The 21,584-nt window shown below is 38.2% G+C and overlaps 1 long non-coding RNA gene across 1 annotated transcript; it reads right to left on the bottom strand.

Moving 5' to 3' along the window:
* Window positions 1-569: 569 nt before the first annotated feature.
* LOC148126429 (uncharacterized) lies at window positions 570-12,082 on the bottom strand. Its single transcript, XR_015743259.1, has 3 exons — window positions 11,669-12,082; window positions 7,678-7,768; window positions 570-6,331 (listed from the first exon to the last, which is right to left on the bottom strand). It is a non-coding gene; the product is annotated as an uncharacterized LOC148126429 (long non-coding RNA).
* Window positions 12,083-21,584: the final 9,502 nt, after the last annotated feature.

The raw sequence follows: 21,584 nt of genomic DNA, 5'->3' as shown, positions 1-21,584 counted from the left end.
TCTCCTTGCTCACACAGCAAATACTGTTTCAGTTTCTATGCTTCAGTTTCCAAACAGCCCTCAACACTCTCACACATTGACAGGATGCTAGCCAGAAGAATATGGATGGATGCTGGTAGGCAGAGGCAGAATTTTTTCCCCTTATTTTCCTCCTCAAAAACTAAGCCGATCACATAGTTTCGTAGTGAAGCACAGGTATAGAGCTAGTAAGTACATAAGAGGTGTGTGTGTGTGTAAAATGGCTCATTGGTTAAAGACACTAGGCTTATCAGCTGAAAAACCGGGTTCAAAACACTCGGCTTCTTCTAGGTGGTTGGCAGCACTCAAAATTCCATAGCTACCAAGATAGTTGGCTGGAGACTTCTGGGAACTGCTGCAGTCCCAATATATAAAAAAATCCTAAGCTGGGCAATGCAATAAACAACAAAATTATAACACCTGTATCAGTTGCAGAGATTCACCCATTCTTACATCGCTATCAAATAATACCCATAACAACTGCATGAAAGTCTTATTTCCCCCCTCCCACCCCGCCACCCACCCCCCAAAAAATCTGGAACATTGTACATTTCCTTTGTCATCCATTACAGGTCCCTTTATGTCACAGGATGTTCCTGGCAACATCCATTAAATAAACTGCCCGCACAAATCACAGGGAATTATTCAAAAGTTGCCAGGAGTGTCTTAGGAAACATTTACTCCAGTACAGATCACATGTGCTGAGTGGCATCTCTGCCAAGAACAAAAGAAAACAAACCATTCTGGATGAGGGACAGAAGAAATTTAAATATTTTGTCTACCCAAACTAAATGTTAGTTTAAGTCAGATCATGTATTCCCATCTGCCATTCTCAGCACCAATCACGAAGCATTATTTTAGGACAATATTTCTATTACAGAGAAAATGTATGTGTATTGAATGGTAGCCATCCAATGTTTTGAATGTTAATTCCCAGTGGATCAGCCAACATGGCCATTAGCAAGGCACTTTAGATAAAAACCTATGGGAAACACTAAGTTACTTACTTTTCCTTTAATATGGGGTGGTTCGAGGGCAATACATATAAATAAGGAATTATATCACAAATCACAAACCTTGCCTTTTAGGTGTTTTAGGACTGCATCTTAAATGCTTCTCCCATGTCCCTGAGCCAGCAAAAAAAACCAATGCCAGAATAATTTAACATTAATTACTGTATAGAAATAGGAAAATTTGAACTCCTGAGTTACAAAAATCCTAGTTAAGATATATCAGTTTTATTGAAGCCTGAAGAATATGTCTCCTACGGAAAATAAGTTCAGCATTAAGCAAATAAATGCAGGGTTATTTAATTATAAAGGATTGCCTTGTTTTATTAGCATATTTTCTACACTATATTTTTAATATTTTTAATTAACTAAAATGTTTAGTACTTTAGCCAAATGAATATTTCTAAGCCTTTATGGGAGCTGCACTTCCATACTTGAGGATACTCACAATCAGCCCAACATATGCCTTTCCTAGTCCCCTTCCTTGTCTTCCTTTTCTACTAACTTTAAAGCTTATCTCAGCAACCTAAAAAGAAATTAGAATTTTGTTTTCCAGTGAATGCGAATGACCTTCTAAATTGTGCAGGGATGGAGAGAGCAGAGATGGCTGGTTGGACTTCCTAAAGACATTAATGACAAATCACCTATCCAAAATATGTTTGTGGGAAAGGGAGAAAGCATTTAAGAATATAGTGATTTATAGCGATCGTAAGTCCTGAAACAAAATATTAAAGGCCTTGAAAAATAGAGGTCTCTGCAGGGAGATTGATAGCTAAACTTGTCCAGGAAGCAATTTTTCTTCTTCAGAAAGATGATGTGTGTTCTTAGTCCCAGGAAACAGGTCAACATAGGTCATGGCTTCAATTTTAAAATGAAGGAAGGCAATTCCCCTGGCTCTTTCCTTCATTTCCCAGCCAAGGACAATCCAATGAAGTCACTTGATCATGTTTTGATAAGAGAAGAACTCCTGAGAAAATATGCTCAGCATATTGCTTTGTGATCCTTCAGCCAAACGTACCTCTTTTAGGAGAGATAGCAAAGGTAAAACAGATACTGGTCCTTCATCAGCATTTTATTTTAAAGCTTAAAATAAAACAAGGCCTAAGGTTTCCAAACTCTTTTTTCCAGAAACGATTAGGTCTTTTAGAATACCTTAGCAAAAAGATCTGGCAAAGTTGGTGAAAGTGATCTTACAGCATAGTTGTATGAAAATCTACTCAAAAGTAAAATCTGACAAGAGTTGAATAGGTTTTATTTCTAACACTGATTTATACTACCTAGTCAACCAAACTCATCTCAGAGGAGTGCACCTTAACTGAACAATGAGTTTTGATGAAACAAAATGTTGGTGCCATTTTAGTTAAAGAACAGCTGCAGAATTCATATGACATTTCATGGCATTTTTTCCACTTCCTTCAGTATAAAAGCTGTTGTTACAAAACATTACAGCTATGTAGCAGTTATGTACTCTAAAAATACGAGTCAGCCTTTTTTATATACTTAACAACTTCTTTGTTCCAAGATGTCCTAGCTGGATAGAAATATGTACTCTAATGCAAACAAGCCAAATTCTCCTTCTCTTTTCATCTTCAAGATAATACTGTGAAGTCCAGCATGATGTAACAGAACAATTATAAAATGGTAGTGTGGTGTCTGATATCACAGCAGGTAAATTATATTCTGGGCAAAGCAAAACAAGGCCTTGTTTTTTTTCTATAACAGGAGCTGGTGGCTCTAGCCTGAAAAGGCTAGCTAGCAGGAAGTAGCAAATAAGTGTCATCTGGCAGGGAAAGAAGGGTGGTGAACAGTTTGAATCTTTTACAGCCATCATATGGGATGTGGGATTAGAGATCCTGGGAAATTGAGACATCCAGGAATCAACTTCTCCAAAGTAGTGTCTTCTAGGGCAGGGGTCGCCAACCTTTTGGACCTCAGGGACCACCAAACTCATAATTTTAAATCCTAGGGACCAATAACTGGTTCTGTGGGTGTGGCCTAATTTGTGGGAGTGGCTTGGTGGTCATGTGACTGGCAGGGCATGGCTTGTATGTAAATATTACAAATATTTATATAAATACTGAATTTTTTATTTAAAAAAAGAGCAACTTTTACCCAGAATCAGGCAAAACAGGCAGGCAGATTGAGTTGCTCACAGAATCACAGATTCATTCAGAAATCTATCTATCTGCCATTGGCTAGCTCAGTCTGACACATAAAATTTTCTTGCAAGCAAACTCACAAAATTAACTCACAACACACTATGTATGTAAATATTGAATTTTTTATTTAAAAAATGAGCAACTTTTACCCAAAATCAGGCAAAGCAGGCAGGCAGATTGAGTTGCTCACAGAATCATTCCGTGATCTATCTATCTGCCATCGTCTACCTGAGTCTGTCACATAAAATTTGCTTGCCATGAGTCTGCACTGAATAATAGAACCTTCAGTCCTAAGGGAGGTTCGGCTGTGCTTAAAAGCAGAGCCGAAGATCTAAAGACTAGCTAGAAAGCAAGAAATCCAATAATTTCCTGCTTTCTAGCTAATCTAAATCTCCCGGCACAGCAGAACAGATGATAGTCAAAAAAAGGAAAAATATTAATTTAGCAGGCAAGTTTGCCGGGTAAGGAGTGGGTGAGTGGGGAGGGCCATGTGGGCTACACAGCCTTGTGTTTCTGTGCAGCCTGGATTAATTGCTTTGGGGCGGGTGCTCGGGGTGAGATTTCTCTGCGGCCCCCCAAAATTTTCTCACAGCCCACCGGTTGGTGACAGCCGTTCTAGGGCAGCAGTCACCAACTGGTGGTCCATGGACCACTGGTGGTGCATGAGAAAATTTTGGTGGTCCACAAAAAACTTATTTGCATTTTTTATATTGCCCCAAATTAGGGGTCCTCAAATTATTGGCCCCTGGGCCAGATACATGCAATGAACGTTTGTATTGAGCATCCAGGCGCCAGTAACGTAAAATCACCAAACCAGTAGTTACACCGGTCAGATCCCACCTTCGGTTTGAGGGGTTGCCACAAAGAAGGGGCGGTCAATTTATTTATTTTGCAAAGCACCAGAAGGCAAGACAAAAAACAATGGATGGAAACTAATCAAGCAGAGAGCAACCTGGAATTACGGAGAAATGTGCTAACAGTGAGGACAATTAACTATTGGAACTGCTTACCTTCATAAGTTGTAGGTACTTAATCACTGGAGATTTTAAAGAAAAAACTGGACTGTCTGAAATAAGGTTTCCTGTTTGAGCAGGGGGTTGGACTAAAAGACTTGCTGTATTTTCACACTGTAGTTTCATCTCACTTCCTACACTGCAACCTAAAGATTTCCCATGCAGAAAGCAGGAAAGAAGCTCTGAAGCCCTGTGGGCAAGGTGAATAGACAAGGGGAACATGTTTTGCCCATTAGATAGAAACCCAAAGGGTGCCCACTGGGGGAATTTAAGGATTGAACTTCTTTGGAAGACCAGGAAAAAACGTGGGGTAAGGAAAGTTCATTAATAGGCCATCCCTGGATCAAGCACAAGGTCAATAGAACTGGGACAGTTGTTCGACTGGAAGGGAAATGGGGAATGAGAGATGGGACTATTTCGTTCAGTTACAAGGGCTTGGGCTGGACATCCCAAAGCTTCTCTGAAGATGAATAATTTTATAGCGGCCTCCACACAAAAAAGGGTGAAATAGACTCTAGCTATATAATTTACACATTGAGTTTGGTAGTAGAATGAACGGGGCACTGCATTATTTATGATTATTTCCATTGATGACATTGTCGATCGATCATAAACACCATAGTGGGTAGAGTCAGAACTGCCAAGACAGCCAGGAACACTTCCAGATTAACAGAGTTGGAAGGGACCTTGTAGGTCATCTAGTCCAACCCTCCCACTCAAGCAGGAGACCCTATACCATTTCTGATAGATGGCAGTCCAGTCTCTTCTTGAAAGCTTCCAGTGATGAAGCTCACACAGTTTCTGAAGGCAAGCTGTTCCATTGGTTGATTGCTCTCATTGTCAGAAAATGTCTCCTTATTTCCATTTTCTTGAATCTCTCCTTGTTCAGTTTCCATTCATTATTCCTTGAATGGCCTTCAGGTGCTTTAGAAAATAGCTTGACCCCTTCCTCTCTGTGGCAGCCCCTCAAATATTGGAAGACTGCTATCATAACTCCCCTGGTCCTTCTCTTAGTCCTTTTCATTAAACTACATGTACCCAGTTCCAGCAACCGTTCATCATATGTTTTAGCCTCCAGTCCCCTAATCATCTCGATTGCTCTTCTCTGAACTTTTTCTATAGTCTCAACATCTTTTTTATATTGTGGTGACCAAAACTGGATGCAGTACTCTAGCTATGGTCTTACTAAGGCTTTATAGAGTGGTATTAGTACCTCACTTGACCTTGATTGTATCCCTGTTAATGCAATTTAGGATTGTATTGGCTTTTTTGGCTGCTGCTGCACTTGTTGCTTCATATATTCTTACTTCTACTACTACTTTGGTGTTGAGACATGAGGCTGACAGGTGGTAACATCTCTAACAAGCAGCAGCATTAGAAAACCAGAGGCTCTGTTGACTCTACAGTTACCCTCTTTCCTATGCCAGCTTTCCCCTCAGTTCCTTTTAAAAGAAGAGAAAAGAAAAGAAGAGAAGAGAAGAGAAGAAAAAAGAGAAGAGAAGAGAAAGCTGCCTTTAGACATAGGCATGGAACAAAACGTTGCATTTCCCAGCAGCTCAGAAGTAAAGGAAGTGTCAGATTTGAATGGAAGGCACAACTTTTTTTTTTTTTTACAGAATTAGGGCTAACAACTTCAGAACAGGGCAATTACTGCCCAAGAAAAGTGGAGAAGGATTTTTTTAAAAAACACTTGAAGTGTGAACTTTCCCTTCTGCCTGCCCTTTACATTTTACGGAGACTTTTGTCATTAAAATACTCTTATTGACACAACTAAAAGAGCTATTACTCACAGATGTCTGTTGCTATAGCAATAGGAGAAAAAGGCAGTATGCTATTCAGACCTAGAAAAATAATACACATTATCATATCTAAAGGGATTGTCCTTTCTTTGTTTCTTTAGAGTAAGACTACTTCAGAAGCCAAGGATTTTGTATATGTTGTAACAAGGATCAACTATCATTTGAGAAGCTTTTTTAATGAAGGTCAAAATGATAGAAAGGTGGAATTAATAATGAAGAAGCAAAACATATAACTTATAATGTTCCAGGATATGTCCTTTTATCAAACGAGTTTCCCAAGGTTTCTGGTTTCTGAAAATCTTTCTTTTATGCATGGAACTGAACATAATTTCCTAGAAAACAGCAGAAAGAATACCAGATTAATTCTTTTTAGCTTTACCTTCCAGCATTTTTATACACTGCAGGTTATGATTTCAGAAAAAACACGATATAAGAATTTGTTAACGGTGCTGTATGTAATAGAAATATACAACAGATTCCACACGAAATATAATTTACTGCAATGGTAGAATAGAAATGCAAAAAAATCTACAATGTCTTTTAAACATGATTTGCAGAGCAACTCCAAACAAGAAACTGCATTTTTTTTCTGTTTTGTCATTGTTCCTGAATCTGTGGGATAAGTGGAGAAATAAGAGATGACAGGAAAAATCCAACTCATGAAGCATGACCATCTATTAGTTTTCCAGTTCCTCAGCTAGTATTTCTTCTCAGGCTCTTCTTTTCCTGATACAGTACTTAGTGTTGTATACACAAACTTTAACCTCGCCCCTGGAAAAGGAAAATCAAGAGCATTCACATTTTTAAAAAAATCAAATCAATACAGGGAGTCCTTGACTTAGTTCAATTAATGACTCTTTGAAGTTACAATGGCATTGGAAAAAATGACTTATGACCATTTTTCACACTTATGACAATTGCAACATCCCCATGGTCATGTGATCAAAATTCAGACACTTGGCAACTGACTCATTTATGACGGTTGCAGGTCACGTGATCACCTTTTGTGACCTCCTGACAAGCAAATTCATGGGGAAGCCAGATTCACTTAACAACCATGTTACTAATTTAACAACCGGAGTGATTTGCTTAACAAGTGTGGCAAGAAAAGTCATAAAGTGTGGCAAAATTCACTTAACAAACATCTCATTTAGCAACAAAAATTTTGGGCTCAATTGTGGTCGTAAATCAAGGACTACCTGTACTATAACAAATATGCCCTGTAGATTTAAATGAATTCACATTCATTTAAATCTACAGGGCATATTTGTTATAGTACTTCATAGCTTTGAATTAAAATAGAATTGTTACATAGGGCTTGCTGTGCTGCTTTCATCTTATTCATAGAAATTCAACCACAGCATCTTTTGTTTATTTTGAGATCTTAAAGTGATAGCTACTGTATGTCCCAGGGCAGGTACAATATGTTTGTGCTAAATCTACACATGGCTCTCTTCTACAGATAACCCCAGGAGAGCTGTTAACTGAGGGCTGAACAATGTTTTCTGGCCTTGTAGGCCTCTCTATATATAGACCTACAATCTGTCAGTTGTTAGGAGAGAAAAAATGCACTCCTGACTTGCCACAGTTAATGCTATTTCCTAAAGACCCTGTATATAGGACTGCCAGCTTTAATTGGTGTAGAGATTTTAGGTGGTTTAGATTTTAGATAACTTACCCTTGACAATGTTGTATAGGAAATTAGCACCCACCCCTCTCCTGGAAAAATGAAATATCCTAGGAAATATTAAAAAGGCAGAATATTTCCCCTAAAAAGAGCAGAAACTCACCTCAGAAAGGCAGAAACTCACACACACCCCACCTTTGCTAATAGGCCATTAAGGCCAAGGCCAGAGTATTCTACATAATAAAGGCCTCTACCCATCTCACCACCTGGCCTGGGAATATTGTATCAGCCAACCCTCAGGTGAAGCCATGTGGTCCAGACAAAGCCTACAAAGTTAGTTAAGATCCCCCCTCCACCCGTGAGTCTGACAGCCAATGGGATACATTTCTTGCACAGGAACAGGAAACACTAAGGTGGGGCCCAACAAAAGGTAAATAAGGGTCTCTTGGCATCTTGACCCTCCCCTCTTTTCCTTCATCCAACATCTTGAAGCATGTGATCATCCTTTTCACTTTGGAGCTCCAAACCATGTGGTCTTGTTCACCATTAAATCTTCTTTCCAAACAGCCTCCATGTTTCCAGTGTCTTTTTCCCCACTTGGAATTGAACCCAGACGATATATATATAGTCAGATGCAGGTATATCTTGTTAAATTATATTGGCAGTGCTAATGCTTCAAATAAAGCCAGAAGGGAGTTCTTGAGATAGAAGTACATTTTGCGTTTTTCCTAATCTGTCAGTTTACTCTTAACACTGCACTGCACTTAGATAGCTGCTTGATAGGTTTCCACGCATTCTTTCTTGTCATGTCTTCAGGTGCTTTTGGGGAATAGCCAGCTGAGCTTGATCAGTGCAGAGAAACTGAGGCATCCATTGCATCATGTGATCAGGAAGTTTCATGGGACAGTGGGGGGGGGGGGGGGTATCTCCTGCTTTGCAAAACCTCCCACATGCCAATCTATCAGGTAGTGTGGCGAGTTGCATGATGCAATGGAAGATGCCTTCTCTTTCTCTTACTCCGTCCATTGAACAACAAAGAAAAATACATTACCAGGGGCAGTGCAGAAGGAAGGTGGATATTTTTAGAGGGCCACCTTATCTCATTGCAAAAATCTAGAATCACTTGATGAAATTAGAATTATTTTTCTTGTGTCTCTTTAGGTCAGCCCTTCAAGGTAGACCAGACTAAGAAAAAATGCATGCTATTACTTTTACTCTATTACTTTTATTGCAAACTTATAGTAACAGAACCCTACAAGTCTGAATCTCTGCCTTTATCTTCAAGAAAACTGGAGGGAGGGAGGCTTCTTGTCCAAGATGCCTACTTTGGTTACAGTTCTGGCCTGGACTCTGATTTCCTTTTTCTGGTTGTTGTCTTGGTGGCCGTCCTTTCTCCTCTTCCATACTTCCTACTACATTGCCATCTAATGGTTGTCCAGTGTTTTGCACTACAGATCTGGTAATCCTAATTTTAAAACTGCTTCAGAATGTGATACATATCAGTTACAAATGTCTAAAGTCCTTTCTTCTCAAAAGATAATATTTCCAAATCCTTCCATCTCCAATTAAAAATATGATAAATAAAACAGTCTGTTCTGGCCCCTAGATAACCCCACATCTTAGTCAAAGCTGCTAAACACGGACACATGTCTAAATCTTGGAAGGGAATTTAGCAGCGTGGCCTTCTACAGATTTCAGCTTGCTAGAATATTAGGATTTTAAAAAAAGAGAACAATACTACTGATATACCGCTACCTAAGTGGCTTTGTAGACCACAAAATTGCTGGAGGTGGAAGAGATAGACTTATTATTTGACTTGAAATAAATATCTGGATGATAACTTCATCACAAGAATCACACGTCCACACTGCCAACTCTTACATCACGCTTTGACCTATGGAGGTGGAAGGGTGTCCACAAATATAATAACATCATGGAGACATTTTCATACTGTCATATTGTTTTCTGCCCATTTTCTCATCTCAACTGTACTTCGGGATATTCTGACTTCCAAACTCAGGATGGGACCTCTGTTTACAAGTTACTATTGAAGCTTAGAAAAATGGAGTTGGTTTTTGAAAAGCATGATTAGAAGGCACTTCCTCGGGTCCTCTATCTGCTGCACAAACTTCTCTGCATAATCATTTTTTCCTGTCACATCTTCATATCGCCAGCCCACAGCTGGGGCAACTAAAATAATAATCTTTAACCTCCCAATTTCTTCTTCTGACATGTTTTCCCCCTGAGTATCATCTGGCATGCATTGTTGGTTATGTGGTTCCTTATGTGATCGTTGTGATCTCGCTCAGTTCCTAGTGGTTATTTTAGGTTACGGTGGGTACACATTCCTCTCCTTTAGTCATTGGGCATTGCCCTTCATAGCTAATTTGACCAGAGAGACTGGCACCTGAATCTAGCACTGTAATGTGTTTAATGGCCTTTTGAAGACTTTTAAACCTGTAGTGCTTATCCTGTACTCCACAGAAAGTGTATTTGTACTGAGAAAGAAAGCCAAGTACTTTTATCACCTGTTAATACAATACAGTTTGTCTCTTGTTTCTACCAACAAGGATTTTATATAAGGCCATTTTTTACTGTTTTGAACAGTTTGGTCTACTAGTTAAGACATCAGGCTAGAAATGGGGACACTGTGATTTCTAGCCCCATCTCTCTCTCTCTCTCTGCCTAACTCACCCCACACTGTGGTTGTGGTGGGGAAAATAGGAAGAGGAAGTAGTATTACCAATATTCACCACCTTAAGTTATTTATAAAAGTAACGGAGGCAGGATAAAAATATATAAATTTCTCATTAAAATTCTCCTATGTTCAAGACTGCATGATTTCATGGCTGCTCTTGTGTTTCAGCAGCGAGGCAATATTTGTTATGTTCTGTATTTATGGACTTTGCACATGAAAAGTCAAAGTACTGTCTTGTTTTTTTAGTTCTCCTAGGCCTGAAAAGGGAAGAGGTCTTGGATAGAAAGGCTAACAATTCTCCAGTTGACAATTAGTCACTAAAAGAAGTCAGAAAGTTCATTCTATCATGACTGCCCTGTACCAGGGAACCCGTGGATTTTAAATTACTTTCCTTCCTGGTTTGTAACTATGTACAACAGAGCAAATTAAAGTAAGTTCTGGGCAAGAAAAATGAGCATATACAGGAGCAAATACAGTGTTTGGGGTAGAGAGCACAAAAGGAAAACAGACTGGGTGAGTAATGCCAGCCCTGGGAGAACTACCAAAAGGTTAACAAGAATGTTTGTAGCAGAATAAATCATTTATGTTCCTGGCAGTTTCCGTAATACAATCCCCTCTAGGATTTGCAACAATCAACATAATGCTGAGGACTTATCTGATTCCCACAAAAATCCTAACTTATCCGGGGTACCTTAAGAATTATATAGAAGGAAAAACAGCAATGAAAAGATTGGTACTATATAAAGGTGCATATATTTTTATGCTGTAAAATTGCCCTGTCTATATTACCTTTTACCTGAACTATTATGACTCTGGATAATGAGATATGCAGTTCAATGAATCTAGTTATCTTTGTGGAAAGGAAATTTCACGAAGGCAGTAGTGTCACAAAAAACAGGAAAAGCCCAAGGGGAACATCAGGTTAGCCAGAAAATAAACTTACATAAGAAAAGGAATCAAATAAAAAGTATTAAAGAATCCCTATAGACAAAAGCCTAAGTAATTAAGAAAACTAGACAAATAGGAAAAGGAAACAAAAGATAATTTAGAAAACCCTTACAAACACAGGACATATCAAATAAGCAAAACAAACAGACAAAAGACACAAATAAATTACAAAAGGGACAGACAGGAGATCGCCACAGAACAAATATGAAAAACTATCTTAAAGCTAAAAGAGATTACAGAAAACCAATAATACAATCTGGCCACCCCGTGGAGTTTGCCCTCCGGCAGAAATAAAGACAAACTCAAACAGGATTTGAAACATTAGGCACAAATACAAACACTCACACAAAATCAACTTACAAAGGGAGAAAAGGGTATAAAAAACCAAGGACTTACCATAAGAAGCTAGCTAGCCCAGGAACGCAGACTTCTCGCTGTTCTCCACCTTCCTGAAAAATAAAAAGATGCAGCTTTCAAGCAGTTGTCCATATCCTTGCGCCAGAGCTCTCCCAGCGGGAAAATCGAAACCTCGAAAGAAAGGCATTTTGATACCTTTCAACATTTTTATTATCTTAAGGGATTGAACATTTGTAGCAAAACAGGTCTGTATCCTTGAGACATTGCCCATCTGCAAATGACTGCCAAAACAGCAGCAAATAACAGAGATCTTAAAATAACCTATATGCTCAAACGTCCTTAGAAGCAGAATCTCTAACAAAATTAGTACACAATAGAATTGTGCTTTTTTCATGCTGGCCCCATGCTGAAAACATTCTTTTACTTTCTTGAAAAGTTTCTCATCTACAGTGATAAAACTGATGAAAAGTAGTTGGTGCCTTTCATTCAATCATAGGGTCATTATGCTAGTAAGTTCAGCTATCATGACTCTCTTTTTTTCCTGGCTAGATCCAGGACATGAGAAAGAAACAGAAAACATTTTGCTTGAACAAATAGTAATCCTAAAGACACTGCTTTTCATGTATCCTCTGCAGGGAGGGAGGGAGGGGGAGAGAGAGAGAAGCCAAGATTAAATGCAAGCGAGCAACTGAAATTTAGTGGGACTGATTCATCTGACTTTATTTGGAAATGTGCTTCTGTGTAGGTACTGTATGTGTGTTGTCTCTCCCATTATTTTCTTGTATTCCCCTTTGCCCAATAAACTCCTTATAGAGAGAGATTGGTTTTAACAGGAAATTTCTCATTATAAATTTCTTCACAAGTAAGCTTGCATGGTTGCAGCTTGCCTCTTAGGGTGTCTATAAGCTCCAGATTTTTTATTTTAGACAGGAAGAAATAAAGAACTGTCATCTTTTTTTTCAAAATTTTTAATGTTTATCTAAAAGGCAAACTATATTGTGAAAGATCTAAAAACTCCCCATTTAAACAAATGAGTTTGTGTCATCCCTTACCAATTGGAATACATCAATCTTTTTATAGGAGCCCATCAGTGATGTTGGCATTACCATGATTTGCAGCCCATAGCAATCACCTTCAGTCAAACACTATTCAATAGAAGAGATCTACTGCTCTGTAGCTCAGGGTTGAACTGTGGAGTCCTTGGTGCTCATTGAGCTTGATTGTTTGCTTGCAGGTGTTTCATTGTCTGACTTGTTGACATTGCTACCCTACTAGGTACCCCTCATTACTTAACTAAGTAATCTCATCTTCATCAGCAGGCATCAATGTTTTACTATCTGACATGGATGGAATGCATTTGTCCAGGCCATTCTACAAACCAATTCACAGGAAAAGAAAATGCAGTTTTTGGTATTATGTCTATGTCCATATATGAGAGCGACTTCATCATTTTACTATGAAACCTGCAAAATTACTAGGCAGTTCAGAATAAACTCAAGCACACATACCACAAACCAGAGAAGCATTTGCTGCTCAAAAAATGAAACAGCACGATCCTTTCCAATATGGTTAAAGCTGGGGGGAAACAAAGTTATTGATGTAGAAAAAGACATCTTTTTTATTTCTTTACTCATAAACTTGCAATACAAGTTTGCAATTTATAGTTTTTACAACAAGCCCATCTCATATTCTTTTTACCACTGCTATTCTCTGGGGTCATCAGAAAGAGATTTTCATCAAACCAGCAGTAAAACAAACAGGCTCATAAACCAATGATCTTTCACTGAAACCTAAGCCCTGCAGGAAAGTAATAACAAAACAGAACGGAATTGGAAGGGACCTTCTAATCCAACTCCCTGTTCAAGGAGGAGATCCTATACACCATTCCAGACAAATCACTGTGTAATCTCTTCTTGAAAACTCAAGTGATGAAGCATCCACAGCTTCTGGAAGCAAGCAGTTCCAATGATTGTTAATGGGTTCATCTTTCCCAGAGTGCTTTGATTCTACTTGACTATCCTAAGTAGTGAGAAAGGTTGCGTTTCCTTTTATTTCTTCTGTCCCAAACCCTTTTCCCTTTACTGTCTGACTATGTTGTTGCCTTTTCAATTTTAAGCTCCAGTATCTTATCATTTTTATAAACAATATATTTTCAGCTGAAGGTCTGGATAAAATGTTTTTAACAAATAATTACATGGTTAGAATTTCTGCTATTCATATTAAAAGTTATTTTCTTAAAAAGTCAGCTACCAATTTATAAATCTTTGTTGTCAGAAATGGGCAGGGTAGGATGAGAAAGATTCTTACAACACCTGTTTGTTTCTGTTTAGATGTTTGTCAACCCATCACACATTTGCAACTTACACCAAAAGCACAAAGAAATCCAAAATGTGGTTTGAATTGGCTTTGTGGGGGAAACACCTGGATCTAAACAGACACACATAACTGGGTGTGCAAAATATCATCTCAAAGCTTACCAGTTCTCAGCTATTTCATTTTATTCATGTTTATCCTAGGTCTCTAGATTCAATGTTCAGCCTCTCTTTTCTACTTTTGGTAAACGTATATCATAAAAGAAATAATATTCTCTTTATATCTTTACACAAAAATAAAAAGACTGCATCAGCAAGCAGTTTTGGTTTGCTTTGTCACGGGGAAGCTAAAGGCTCTTCCAACATTACCTTGCTGCAGTATAGAAAATAACATCTGTGTCCATTACTATATGTTTTTTTAAAAATGCAATGTGTTTTGCTTTCCATTGTAAACTCATGGCTTAAGAAGTCCATTTGATGACAAAAATGTACTTGTAGCGGGAGGAAAACATTTTGAAAATAACATTGTCTCCTTAATGAACAAAGAAACATTTGAAACACTTCAAAAAATATATTCCTGCACAGATATTCTTGAGTACAAATTGTTCAACTAGTGCTTTTGTTTTGAAACGTGAGCAGCCTTGTGACTGTTTATCCCACTGCTTCTTCTCCCAAAGTCAACATATGTTGTTCTCTTCTCCAGTCCCAGCCCTATACCACCAATCCACACAACTTTTGTTTCTTAAGCAATATTGGGCAAATGTAAGAAAGTTTAACTCCAGGATCACCCGAAAGCATCAAAAGTACAGATGGTTTCTTAAACAGAACTACTAAAGTGTTCTGCCTCTAGAAGGTGCAGGTTATCCTCAGATTGTAATTCACAATGTCTGTGGAGATTCTCAATCATCCAGGTCATGGATGTTTCTCAAAGAAGCCCTGTTGCCTTCTGGAAAAAGCATCTTTCTAACTCAGAAGTTAAGATTTGAAACCAAGCAAGTTAAGGCAGATTCATTCCTAGTGGCTGCAGGTAGCTAAAAACATGGCACCTCTTCAAGTAAGTCACATATCCTGTTCTTTTGGCAGCAATACAGAATAGTTTACTGTTTGAATTTTCCTGTCTAATTTATACCTTTCTACTTCCTGGAAATCTCCAATCTAAATATTTAATATGTCCAACCCAAGAAGCCCAGACAAGATTAATATCCCAAATTGCTACAGATTCACAATGATTCTATCACTTGTCTAATCTATTATTATCTTATATTATCTAATATAGAAAAGCTTCAAGGTAGCAATTTTCTCAGTTATTATGGTCAAATTAATTACATTAATTCTAAGGGATTTTTCTGCCTCCCTATATTAGCTTCTAATGGTTGTGAAACATAATTGTAAATGCACACAGAGACACATGTATACACTTCTACTGTTTCCTATGCATTTGTATTATACCCAAAACTCTATTTTATCCACATTTCTTGGGCAATACAAAAAATAACCTGTTTAGATATAGAGTATCCTTGGTTCACCATCCCCAGGTATTTGATATTTCAGCTGAATTACCTTTTTTCCTATGAAATTTACATAACATGCTATGCCCAACAATTGAAGTGTATTATCATCAGCTCTCCACAATATACTGTACTTCAACCCAAAGATTTCCATTCATCTGTAGCCAAGTTTCCCATGCCATGCAAACCTGTGGTGTCTCTCCTTTCTCTCTGAATAGCAGGAATTCATTTAATAAAACTGCCAATATATCAGAGGAACACTAAAGCTCATGGAAGAGAAATGGAAAGAATAGACTGGGAGAATTAATCATAACCTGCACTGTATTAAGAACCTCAGTGAAATGTTAATAACCTCAACAGGTTTTGATTACAATCATGTCATCTATCTAGACGTCCAACCGCAGGATGCAACTGATCATTGGGACAATTTTCTGTGGTGCTGCAGTACTAGTGGCACAAAGAGGCTATAGACATGGTGGTTTAAAGAAAGCAAAACTATGCCAACTCTGGAACTGGTGTGTTGATTTTCCCATCCCTTAATATCAGTGGGAAGAATCTTGATATTGGTGAAGAATCGGGGGATAATAAAAAGGCTGATATATAACCAGGCTATTTTCTTTTTGAATCAAATAAATATGCAAATTGGTTTCATTTGGATTTCCTGAGATTCATCTTGTTTATGCCTCACAAAATAAAAATGGTCACAGGCCTGGCATCAGCAATCTTGGCTGGAACAATTCGATCTTAGAATGACTCACTGTGCCAAGGGCTTTTTACAGAAATTATATTATGAATCTGGATCATGAAGCTCCATTTTTAATTTCACAACACCTGAAAATCAAGCTTGTGTTAATTTTAAAATTTCTGAGAAATTAAACTGAGCAGTCTCAGGCATTTTGATGTCCAGATGCTAATGTCTCTCTCAAACCAAATGGATCCATGGATATAAAAAGGGGTCCCATTGCTCTTAAATCTTTAATCTCCAATATATTGTGTTTAGCATGTTTGTCCACTATCTTTTTTAGGAGAAAGAAAACAAAGACTGTAGTATGAACATTTTGTGCTATGCAAGACAAACCAGAATGTTTAGTATCATTTTCATATAGATGAATTCTTAGGTGACAGGTGAGAGAAAATGAAACTCAAAGAATGCCTTTACTTATTGCTTCTCATGGAGGATTTAAAGCACTGAGCTTCTGAAACATGTAAGCTGCAACCATATTTAATTTCTATTAAATCATTTAAATACTCCTGGAAAATACTTCTAGTATAGCGAAAGGTATGCATTAGGTATGAAACCTTATACATAGTACTGACTTCATTAAAAACAAAAATAGTATTCAGCACACACAAAAATATGTGATACCTTAAAATCTAACCAATCACATTTTAGTATGCTATTTTGCTATTTTTATCATGCATTAATCAGATCCAAGTACAAATCATAAGAAGTAATTGTTCTACTCTTATCTGCCCTGATAAAACACTGCTTGGAATAATGTGTCCAGTTCGGGTCATCAAAGTTTAAAAAGAACAATGACAAATCGGAGCAAGTTCAGAGGAAGTCTATCAAGACCCTGAGCATGAATGGGCTGGAAATCAAGACCCACGATGGATGGTTAAACGATCTGGATATGTTTGGACCACAGAAGAGAGAAAAACACAGATGTTACAATGCTTCAATGTACAAAGTTTGGCATGACTTCCACTCCCTCTTGGTGTTTGTGGGGGGATGGGATTTTTCTATTTTCAGATTGTGTATATCTTGCATGGTGTTTTCAGTTAATATTGACCACCAGAAGGCAGTGTGTAACTAATCCTTAATGGGGGACCATCAGATCTTATTCTAGGAGCTTACATACTTCATACATGAATGTATGACAAAATGTAAATCTTCAAGAGAACTTAGTAGAAGGTAGACTGTTTTATACCATTTTATCAGAACCCCTGCCGCTCTGTTCAGCATCTGGACCTGGATAACTCCTAAAACTAATGAATTGCATATAGTTATCTAAAATGGAATGTTAATGAATTGGCAGAGAGTTTGAGCCAGCAGAATAAGATCTGGCTATCATGGACTTATGATCACAATTGAGTTCAAAATTTATGTTGCTAAGTGAGGCAGCAGTTAAGTGAGTTTTGCCTTATTTTACCACCTTTCCTGCCACAGCTGTTAACGGGATCACTGCAGTTGTTAAATTAGTAACACAATTAAGTGAACCTGGCTTCCCCATTGACTTTGCTGGCCAGAAGGTCACAAAAGGTGATCACATGACCCCGGGACACAACCATTGCACCTTTTGTGACCTTCTGACAAGCAAAGTCAGTGGGGAAGCCAGATTCACTTAATAATCAGGTTACTGACTTAACAACTGCAGTGATACATTTACCAACTGCGCCAAGAAAGGTCATAAAATAGGGCATAATTCACTTAACAAATGTCTTGCTTAGCAACATAAATTTTGGGTTCAATTGTGGACATAAGTAGAAGACTACCAGTAGAAACAAGAAATATAAACAATAATAGCCACATTGCTGAGCAAGAAAGAGCAGTCGGTAAGTGGATAATATCTTCATTAAGATCAATAAAGATTGCAGAAGAGGACAGAAGTGTGAATTGTCCACATGTTTGAAGAGCTTATATAAATCAGGCTAATGTTTTAATCCAAGAACTTCACTTTAAAGTCACTCTCAAGAGACTCAAGTTTGAATGCTGTAATCCAGTGGTCCCCAACCTTTTGGGCACCAGGGATCCGTTCCGTGGAAAACAATTTTCCCACGGACCGGGGAGATTGTGGTTTTGCATGACACCTAGTTCCCATAAATGTGCAGATGAAACTTCACTAGCTTGTGTGACCCGATTCCTAATAGGCCATAGACCAGTAGTGGGCCACGAACCGGGGCTTGGGGACTCCTGCTGTAATCAATGGAATATTTTGAGAATATATTGAGGGAAGATTGCCAGTGTCATAAGCAACATACTTGGTCTGCAGAATCTCCTTTTGCCTCTATTGATCAAAGCATTGCAGGGCGAATATGGTAACCTGACTTAACCTATTATACCTTGTCCATAAATACTAGTTTAACTTGTCTTTGCATGACTAATAATGCTTTGTATTTTTAATCTGCACATTAAAACAGTAACATATTGAAAGAAGCAAACAACCGATACATATATCACAAGATATTGAGCTTACCCTTGAATATCTGCTTTATTAACCTGAAACATTTTGAAAATGGTTTGTAGTTAAAAGTAATGAGCATGATGTACACAGTAGGATAGCACATTCAGAGGAACATCTTATCAGCCAATTACCTTGTGGTGAATAATAAAACCCCATATGTGAGCTGATCAGAATTAGATTGTTTTAATTAATTTATAGTTTTGATTCCCATTTTTGTAATTCCCATTGTTTATTAGAAAATAATCAGTGTTGCTCATAGGAATAACACAGCAGGACTTATCTTTTTAGAAGCAATAACAATGGTATTATCTGGCATCCTTTTTAATTTCTATTTACTCTTCAAAGTGTTGATGTACTGGATAGATGTATTTTCCTTGAGCTATGCCAGTTATTATTCAAAATGTTTTGGTTTGAGTTGGTCTTGGATAGGTAGTCAAGATGACAGAAAAACACTGTATATAAGCAGTATCAATCTGCATTTTGGGATTCTCCTGGAAAGCTATAGGGGCTGGTTCTTGACAAATGCCTGCAATTCAAAACTTACCACTACAGTTGAGACTGTTGCACATCTATGCATAAATATATTTATTACAGGTGGATCTTTGAGCAAACTAATATAATTATGGCAAAGTCAATTCCTTATCTGTACAATGAGTCAGACAAGAACATTTCCAGGCTACTGATTTACACACACACCAAAATAACTAAATGGAACTAAATAAATGAAATCTCTTGCAATTTTTGTCCACTCAACCCTTTTGCCCTATTCCCAGAGTCAATTGCACAAGTCCTTTCTAGAATTGTACTCATTTACTTTCATTTTTAATCCAGCCATATAGTAGTTCTTCCATGTTAGAAGTATGAGGGTTTTTTTAATCAATGCATGATGTGAATTAAATGGGAGACCCATTTCTGCAGTCCTGCAATAAAGCTGAACAGATATCAATAGTGTTTGTTTCAGTTTTAACCCATGCAACAACCAGCATTCTCTTCTGTGTTATATCTGTTTCTGTTCACAAGCATTGCCTTACAAATTCTAGCATGGGTGTGTGTGTGGGAGGCGTCTTTCAATGAAACCCATTATTAAGAGAATCACAACAGAAGAAACTGATATGCTCTGAATTGCTGAAAAGCTTTGTTAGAAAGAAATGTATGATCATTCTCATATGCTATTTAAGCCCTTCCTCCTGGTATCTTGTTGATCATTATGAGAATAGAAAGATGGTCTAGGTGGGCCTTTGATCTTCCAATCTTTTATATATATATATATATGATTGGTCTCTATGTGACAAAATGGCCCCAAGACCTTAAGTTATGCCATGGTGAATGTATTCTTAATAAGAGGCATCTGTTGGTTGAGTATCTATATCCTTTGAAATTCCTATGCCAGCTTTTCAGCCTGAGAGTTTTCTCACAGGAACATTGCTCATCAGATAAAGTAGTTCACGAGGGGGTCAAAGACCTAATTTTAAAACCAGGATATCAATATTTAAAGTTTTCCTGGGTTTAATAGAAGAGAAGCAAGGATTCCACAGTTTTCCTGCATTCGTGCCACAGTATGGAAAGAGGATAGTCTTTACTCATTCGCTTTGTTTAGTGATAGAAGGACAGCCAGGTGCCCTGGGTTTTAATCTTGTTAAAAGTAACTAAAGAAAAGGGCCAGAGGGCATTGACATGCAGTGCTTCTTAGAGCTGTAAATCAACATCCTAATGATATGCATGCTATTTCACAATGATTAACTCAGCAGACCTTGGGGTCAACTTCTGAGTCATCAGAAATTATCTCAATTGGTCTTCAGTAGAAAAAGAAAACCAAATGGAACTAAGTGGGTGATACATAAAGGAGGCTGTTGACTGCATCAAAAAATAAGTTGGCAGCCACTGCAAACAAATTATTCTCAAGTTTATCAGGAACATTTATAAGTTACTCTCTCAGAGACTATCCAGTCACACGTGCTTAGGTTTCACTAGAGGGACACTCTTCAAAATTTCCCCATAGGTCTCCATGAATGAAGGTGTGTGTGTGTGTGTGTGTGTGTGTGTCCGTGTCCCATGAAATAAAAAGGTGGCAAGTAAATAATGGTAAATAAACCAAAATGTACAAATATTTCTTTTCTTTTGCTGAAAAGGTAAAAATGGCTAAACGGTATTTCTTGTTGCAAAATATATGTACAGGTAGTCCTCGACCACAATTGAGCCCCAAATTTCTGTTGCTAAACATTGATTTAAGTGAGTTTGCCCCCATTTTATGACTTTTCTTGCCACAGTTGTTAAGTGAATCACTGTAGCCATTAAAGTAGTCAAACTGTTGTTAAGTGAACCTGGCTTCCCCATGGGCTTTGCTCGTCCGAAGGGTGCAAAAGGGGATCGTGTGACCTTGGGACACTGCAACCGTCATAAATATGACTCAATTGCCAAGCATCTACATTTTTGATCACATGACCATGGGGATGCCACAACGGCCATAAGGGTGAAAATTGGTCAAACGTCACTTTTTTCAGTGTCGTTTTAACTCTGAACAGTCACTAAATGAACTGTTGTAAGTCAAGGACTATGTCATGCCCTTGTGGGAGACTGACTCTGAGGGAGAAGAGGAACAGCTGACAGGGATGGGAGGTGTGGCTCCGGAAGTTGTGGAGGAGGCTGGGGAAGGGCAGAGGCTGGCTGGGCAGTCAGAGGAAGACCCAGGCCCATCCCCTCTCCATCCTAGGAGAGGCAGGGAGGAGAGGATAAGGGAGAGCCAGGAATGGCGTGGTCTACAGGGGAGGAAAGGGCCTTGATCCTCTTCATGGGCTGCAGCTGTGAGAACTGGTTAAAAGGACTGACCTGCGTATGGGGCCAGTGCTGGAAACAAAGCGTGGAAATATCTCTAGTCTGTTGTTCCTCTCTGAGTTTGGCGTTCTTCCCAGTGTCTGCTTCGATATCTGTGGACATCTTCAAGCCCTTATCT

The sequence above is a fragment of the Pseudonaja textilis genome, chromosome 3 (genome assembly GCF_049901715.1).
Source record: "Pseudonaja textilis isolate UNSWEBS1 chromosome 3, rPseTex1.2, whole genome shotgun sequence".
Taxonomy (NCBI): Eukaryota; Metazoa; Chordata; class Lepidosauria; order Squamata; family Elapidae; genus Pseudonaja; species Pseudonaja textilis.
Note: the sequence above shows the minus strand (reverse complement) of the source record. Positions and strands in the feature narration are given on the sequence as shown.